The sequence below is a fragment of the Pan paniscus genome, chromosome 10, assembly GCF_029289425.2.
Source record: "Pan paniscus chromosome 10, NHGRI_mPanPan1-v2.0_pri, whole genome shotgun sequence".
In the NCBI taxonomy this organism is placed as follows: Eukaryota; Metazoa; Chordata; class Mammalia; order Primates; family Hominidae; genus Pan; species Pan paniscus.
The window spans coordinates 64,374,399-64,382,580 of record NC_073259.2 but is presented as its reverse complement, the minus strand read 5'-3'; the positions used below and the strand labels follow the sequence as shown (position 1 = coordinate 64,382,580).

The window sequence follows — 8,182 nt, the reverse complement described above, 5'->3', positions numbered from 1 at the left end:
TGTCTCTAGATAAATAGATAGATAGACAGACAGATAGAACAGCTGTATAAAAGTGTTTCTGTGTTTCTGTTCTCTGTCCACTCAGTAGCCTTGGTAAAACTGAATTTGAAAGGTGGAGAAAAACATTGTAGTTAGCATTCAAAAGATAATATTTGCTGTGACAGTGACCTTTCTGTGAGATTACTTGAAAAATTGTTAAAACAGGTTTGCACAGTCCTGAACACTGAACTGGAGAGTTTGCTGACAATTCCGATTCCAAAGGAAAGCTTTCCAAATCAGTCATGAATTGCCCTCCATCCCGGTGAACCTCCACACAGCATCTCAGCGTTCCATCAGGACCTCACCTCCATCCTGGAATGCTTCATCTCCAGCCACCTGGCCTCTGATGGTGCCAGACCTCAGTAGTCTGGTTGTGGTTTTCATCATCTGCTCAGTGTTCTCTCCTTATCACAGCTGTTGCCCTTCTACCAGGGGAAGGCTTCTTTTGAGCAGGGGCAGGCCCAAACACTTTCCATGTGTGTCTGAGGAGTAGATGTCAGTAGCAAGCTACATGTGGTCAGGGGTCAGAGCCAGGGGACCTGGGGTGCCACAAGTGTGGAAACACAGTGGCAGCTGAAGCCCAAGTGTCACATGGTCTCAGAGGCGGTTGTGCAGCCAGCTGTATCAGTGGAACATTGAGTTAGCACAGAAAGGTACATTATTGGCCAGGTGTGGTGGCTTACGCCTGTAATCCCAGCAGTTTGGGAGGCTGAGGCGGGAGGATGGCTTGAACCCAGAACTTCAAGACCAGCCTGGGGAACACAGGGAGACCTCCACCCCCGACCTCTACCAAATTTTTTTTTTTTTTTTAATTAGCCAAGTATAATGGCACATGCCTGTAGTCCCAGCTATTTGGGAAGCTGAGGTTGGAGGGTCACTTGAGCTCGGGAGGTCAAGACTGCAGCAAGCTGTGATTGCATCACTGCACTCCAGCCTGGGTAACAGAGTGAGACCCTGTCTCAAAAAACAAATAAATAAATAAAAAGAAAAATACATTATAAAATAGGTTGCTAGCCAGCAGTTTCCAATTGGTGTGTGTTAGTTGATTGTTCCCACCACCTTCAGCAACAGGGCTTTAAGAAAGGTTTTTCGCTAATGCCATTTTACAACAGCACTAATTTCGGTTAGAAATAATAATGATAGGTCAGGCGTGGTGGCGCAGGCCTGTAATCCCAGCACTTTGGGAGGCCAAGGCCGGTGGATCACGAGGTCAAGAGATCGAAACCACCTTGGCCAACATGGTGAAACCCCGTCTCTACTAAAAATACAAAAATTAGCTGGGCATGGTGATGTGCGCCTGTAATCTCAGGTCCTCGGGAGGCTGAGGCAGGAGAATCACTTGAACCCATGAGGCGGAGGTTGCAGTGAGCTGAGATCACGCCACTGCATTACAGCTTGGCGACAGAGCAAAAAAGAAAAAAAAAAGAAATAATGTAATTATAGATTTATCTCAATTATATAAGTAACAATATAAATATTCAAACTCGTCTCAGTGGGATTCTGAATTTGTAGCGGTTAAGAACATGGGCTCTTCACCTACAGTCCATTCTCCACCAAGCACCCCCAGCCCTTACCCCAAGGCCTGGGTCAGTGCTGGGCACATGACAGCTGTGCACTAAATATTGATTATACCTGAGTGAGTGAATGAGCTCTGGAATCAGATTGCTTGGGTTGAATTCCCACTTCTAATACCCACTGGTTGTTTAACTTTGGAAAATTTCTTTTGCTGGCTAAGATTCCATTTCTTCACTTGTGAAGTTCAGATGACAATAGATACTGAGGGAATTCAGCGAGGCACGCTCCTGGCTTGGAGTGTCTGCTCAGTATCTGTTATCAATACTTTTTTAGTATCTTACCATTCCTCAAGACAAAGATCTGCAATCTCTTAACCTCTCTAATTTGCTGAAGAAAGCGTGAAGCGGGCTGCTGTTTTGTTTGCTTCAGAGATTGGGTCTGGCTATGCTGCCCAAACTGGACTTGAACCCTGGGCTCGAGCAACCTTCCTGCCTCAGAAGACTACTGCTTGAAGTGTTTCCATTAAGTAGGAAATGGAAAGGCTGGCAGGAGATTTTTTTAACTTTTTTTTTTTCCACCTTGCTTGTTTTTTGAGAACCAGTTTGACTAAACAATTATGTAGTCTAGTTCCATCTGTTCTGAGATTAATAAATTTAGGTTGCTTACTGCTACCACAGGGATGATTTACTTTAAAGAAAAGCAATTTAATGAATTACAAACATTTCCAGCTTCTCAAATGTTTCCAGTTTCTACCCACATGAATACAGCCTGGTCTAGAGCCCAATTCTACTACTGTTCCCCATCGTGGTCTACATAAAGAAATGATTAAATGCATATAGATCTGAAAAGACTCTTTTCCAAAATTGCTGGGATGATGACTGACTCTTTTCCCACCCACACACTGCCAAATGGGTCAATGTTAATACCTTCATTGCCCTTTTTGCTCCTTCTTGGCAGAAAAGTTAACACATAGCCAACATTTGAATTCTTAGTATAAACCAGACAAGGTTTCATTTCTTTACACATATTAAACATTACAGCCTTCCATAAGGGATAAGCACAGTTATTACACCCATTTTTGTTGTTGCTTTTGTTTGTTTGGTTTAGTTTTTTGGCATTTTTTTGTTTGTTTTTGTTTTTCTTTGAGACAGAGTCTCCCTCTGTTGCCGAGGCTGGAGTGCAGTGGCGTGATCTTGGCTCACTGGCACCTCCACCTCCTGGGTTCAAGCAATTCTTCTGCCTCAGCCACCCGAGTAGCTGGGATTACAGGTGTGTGCCACCACACCCAGCTAATTTTTGTATTTTTAGTAGAGACAGGGTTTCACCATGTTGGCCAGGCTGCCCTTGAACTCCTGACCTCCAGTGATCTGCCTGCCTCAGCCTCCTAAAGTACTGGGGTTACAAGCATGAGCCACCACACCTGGTCTTACACCCATTTTTATGTGACGAAATTGAGGTTTGGGAAGGTAAAATGACTTGTTCAAGGTCACATATCCTGAACACAACTGAGCCTAGTGACTCCTACCTACCACCACAGGTGGCTGCACTGCAGAGGAGAAATCTATTTCAGTTACACTGTGAGGAGCAAAGTCAGAGTATGTAAATCACCCACCATGATTCCTTTTCCCTCAAACTGAAGAGGAATGTTTGTTTAATGAGAAACAGAAGATGTGCTAAGAATGTTGAGTTATTTCACATCAGGTGTTCTGTTTCTCATTTTGAAAAATGATTTTGAGTGCTGGGCCCAGTGGCTCATGCCTGTAATCCCAGCACTTTGGGAGGCCAAGGTGGGCAGATCACCTGAGGTCAGGAGTTCGAGACCAGCCTGGCCAATATGGTGAAACCGTGTCGCTACTAAAAATACAGAAATTAGCCAGGCATGGTGGCAGGCACCTGTAATCCCAGCTCCTCAGGAGGCTGAGGCAGGAGAATCACTTGGAACAGGGAGGCGGAGGTTGCAGTGAACCAAGATCACGCTTGGACAACTCCAGCTTGGGCAACAGAGTGAGACTCCATCTTAAAAAAAAAATTATTTTGTACTTCCCTCAGTTTATACATATATTCAAACAGCTTTTAAGGTGAATGATTTTTTAATAAAAGAGCATTTTCTCACCTTTAACAATGTAGAACTTTTCAGCCGGACATGGTGACTCACCTCTGTAGTCCCAGCACTTTGGAAGGCTGAGGTGGGAAGATTGCTTGAGCCCAGGATTTCTAGATCAGCCTAGGCAACTTGGTGAAACCCTGTCCTTTAAAACAAAATACAAGAATTAGGCATGGTGGCCTGCATCTGTAGTCCCAGCTACTCAGGAGGCTGCGGTGGGAGGATCGTTTCAGCCTAGGAGTTCAAGGCAGCAGTGAGCCGAGATTGTGCCACTGCGCTCCAGCCTGGGTGGCAGAAGAGGACCCTGTCTCCAAAAACAGAAAAAAAGTAGAACTTTTCCATGTATACTTTTTACAGGCTAATTCCATTGTAGAGCTAAATTATCAAAATTGTTTATAGATAATAGGTATTATAGTATGAAAGGAATGCCCAAGGTATATAGCCTTGGATATAATATTGAAATATATAGAGTTGTTTGGTATTTAGCACTTCCCTTCTATCAAGTAGTTTTCTACTTGGGAAAAAAAAAGAAACTTCCTGAAGATGTATCCAATTTTATCTTAGTAACAGCTTCCTAAACTTGCCATTTACAACATGATCTACCTATGTAAAGTAAAATCAATGGTAAATGTTGAATAACAAGTGGACTCTTGAAAATATTTAGCAATCACAACTGAAACTGAATTCATTCTATGCCTTAAATGATTATAATTTATCAAATATTTATATCCAAGAAATAGTATCTTAACCTGTAAGCCAAGAATGTGTGTCTTACAGGTTAATTTACACATAATATACACCATGTGATTGCAGCATTTTATGCAAATTAAAAATATTAATACTATAGATAATAACTTTATGTAAGAAATCTATCTAAAGGAATGAAAAAAATTTAAATCATCACGAATGATGTAATGTCAAGGTGTTAGGCAAAGTGAGTTGTAACCCATATTTAAGCTATTGCTACACACTTTCAGGAAGAAATATTTGTCTTCCTTTATCAAAAAGAGTATTGGGGCCAGGTGCAGCGGCTCACGCCTGTAATCCCAACACTTTGGGAGGTCGAGGCGGGTGGATCACAAGGTCAGGAGTTCGAGACTGTCATGGCTAACACAGTGAAACCCCGTCTCTACTAAAAAAAAAAAATACAAAAAATTAGCCGGGTGTTGTGGCATGTGCCTGTAGTCCCAGCTACTCGGGAGGCTGAGACAGGAGAATCGCTTGAACCCGGAAGGTGGAGGTGGCAGTGAGCCAAGATCGCGCCAGTGCCCTCCAGGCTGGGCGACAGTTTGAGACTGTCTCAAAAAAAAAAAAAAAGTATTGGATTACACAAGGTCTTCAAAAACATATCTTTCTTGGGTGGACACAGTGGCTCATGCCTGTAATCCTTGCGCTTTGGGAAGCAGAGGCAGGCTGATCACTTGAGGTCAGGAGTTCGAGACCAGCCTGGGCAACATGGTGAAACTCTGTCTCTACTAAAAATACAAAAATTAGCCAGGTGTGGTGGCACAGGCCTGTAATCCCAGCTACTCAGGAGGCTGAGGCACTAGAATTGCTTCAACCTGGGAGGCAGAGGTTGCAGTGAGCTGAGATCGTGCCACTGCACTCCAGCCTGGGCGACAAAGTGAGATTCTGTTCAAAAAAAAAAAAGAAAAGAAAAGAAAAAAAAGCCATATCTTTCTTGTGTAATGTGACGATTCTGCATTACTTGCCATAAATCACATTGCATAATATGTTTAGTTCCCTAAAAAGAAATTAGTTCTGGTGCTGACTTCCACAGCACGTATAGTAAAATTGGAGTTTTTTTTACTATATGTGCTGTGGAAGTCAGCAGTCTAAGTCATGCATATTTGCAGAAAGAAACTGTTAGGTCGATGGGAAAGTCTGGCCTGTAACCTGCTGTTTACCAGGCCGTCAAACTCTGTTTGGAGGGTCAAGTGTGAATCTTGCCATACATTATTTTCTGTTTTAAATATTTTCTTTTCTTTCTCTCTTTCTTTTTTTTTGAGACGGAGTTTTGCTCTTGTTACCCAGGCTGGAGTGCAATGGCGTGATCTCAGCTCACCGCAACGTCTGCCTCCCGGGTTCAAGCGATTCTCCTGCCTCAGCCTCCTGAGTAGCTGGGATTACAGGCATGCGCCACCACGCCCGGCTAATTTTTTTTTTTTTTTTGTATTTTTAGTAGAGACAGGGTTTCTCCATGTTGGTCAGGATGGTCTTGAACTCCCAACCACAGGTGATCCGCCTGCCTCGGCCTCCCAAAGTGCTGGGATTGCAGGCGTGAGCCACTATGCTTGGCCTAAGATTTTCTTATTTATTTTCCTTTTTTTTTTTTTGAGACAGAGTCTCGCTCTGTCGTCCAGGCTGGAGTGCAATGGCGCGATCTCGGCTCACTGCAAGTTCCGCCTCCCGGGTTCACGCCATTCTCCTACCTCAGCCTCCGGAGTAGCTGGGACTACAGGCGCCCGCCACCACGCCCAGCTAATTTTTTTTTTTAATTATTTTTAGTAGAGACGGGGTTTCACCATGTTGGCCAGGATGGTCTCTATCTCCTGAGCTCGTGATCCGCCCGCCTTGGCCTCCTGAAGTGCTGGGATTACAGGCGTGAGCCACCGCTCCCGGGCTTATTTTCCAATTTATAAATGAGGCCGGGCACGGTGGCTCGTGTGTGTAATCTCAGCACTTTGGGAGGCCGAGGTGGGCAGATCACTTGAAGTCAGGAGTTCGAGACCAGCCTGGCCAAAATGGTGAAAGTCCGTCTCTACTAAAAATACAAAAAATTAGCCGGACGCGGTGGTGGGCGCTTGTAATCCCAGCTACTCAGGAGGCTGAAGCAGGAGAATTGCTTGAACCCAGGAGGCAGAGGTTGCAGTGAGCTGAGATCGTGCCACTGCACTCCTGCCTGGGGGACGGTGAGATTCCATACCAAAAAAAATTTACAAATGAAACTATGCACTATTTTCTTAGGCTTTTTGTTGAAGGTCCAGTTCTCCCATGTTTACATACCACATTTTAAAAATAGGTAGGAAAAATAATTTTTATCACTGCTTGTCTTAACCAGTACAGAACAGCAAAGCTTCTTTTAAACTATATTTACAGCACTTCAAAGAGTTTGGGAAGAAAGAATAACCTCAAGCCAGTCAGATATTTTCCATAATTATGATTTTGTATTAAAATGCAAGAGATATAGGTAAAGGATAATTTCAGTACCAAAGATAAAAATTATTTGTTTAATACTAATTTTAATGACTCCATTACATTTTAAACTCCATTAAATTTAAAGCTAATTTTAATTAGCTTTAAAAAGCTATGCTTAAATTAATAGTAATAATAAGCCTTGAATTGTTTTCTCAAACATCACTTCTGGTAGAAATGAATTATATAGTACTGACTTTCATAGTTTAAGGGAATATAACAGAGTTTTAGAAAAATACTCTTTTCTAATTAAAAAAACAAATCTCCATGTTGTGATTCCCCCATTGCTAGTCACATTTTTTTTTTTTTTTTTTTGAGACGCAGTCTCGCCCTGTTGCCAAGCTGGAGTACAGTGGCGCCATCTTGGCTCGCTGCAACCTCTGCCTCCCATGTTCAAGCGATTCTCCTGCCTCAGCCTCCCGAATAGCTGGGACTACAGGCACACGCCACCATACCCAGCTAATTTTTTTTTTGTATTTTTAGTAGAGACAGGGTTTCACCATGTTGGCCAGGATGGTCTCAATCTCTTGACCTCATAATCCTCCTGCCTCGGCCTCCCAAAGTGCTGGGATTACAGGTGTGAGCCACCGCACCTGGCCGCTAGTCAAATTTTAAAAGGCCCAAACCCAAATGTGTTTTGTCATTTTACCCTAGGAAACTCAATGATTTTGCTTCTTTATTCTTCAAGATTATTCATCCAGACCCTGATAGGCCTGAGCACAGGTTCATTTAAACTAGAGGCTATCACAGGCGTCGTTTGGAAAGTTACATTATACACTTAACAAATGGGAAATGTTAGGCTGAGCTCGGTGGCTCACGCCTGTAATCCCAACACTTGGGGAGGCTGAGGCAGGTGGATCACCTGAGGTCAGGAGTTCGAGACCAGCCTGGCCAACATAGCAAAACCCCATCGCTACTGAAAATACAAAAATTGGCAGGGCATGGTAGTGCATGCATGTAATCCCAGCTGCTCGGGAGGCTGAGGCAGGAGAATCGCTTGAACTCGGGAGGCGGAGGCTGCAGTGAGCTGAGATGGAGCCACTGCACACCAGCCTGGGCAAAACAACAAGACTCCATCTAAAAAAAGAAAAAGCAGGGGAGGGTGAAATATAAAACTCTTCCTTATACCTCCAAGCCCAAGCAGGTAGGGGGAATTCTTAGAGCAAATTAGACTTCCACAGGCAAATTCTTTATCCTAGTGAATCTGGATCTACCAGATAACTATAGAATCCTCTAAACTCCAAAGCCTTGGTCAACCTGTCAGTACCATCAGCATCACTGGGAGCTCATTAAAAATGTAGAATCTCAGATCTCACCCCACACCTAATG

General features: G+C 43.5%; 1 protein-coding gene across 5 annotated transcripts in view; it reads left to right on the top strand.

Moving 5' to 3' along the window:
* BICD1 (BICD cargo adaptor 1) overlaps positions 1-8,182 on the top strand; it is a 280,206-nt gene that overhangs the window by 265,519 nt on the left and 6,505 nt on the right. The gene's annotated exons all lie outside the window — the stretch shown is intronic.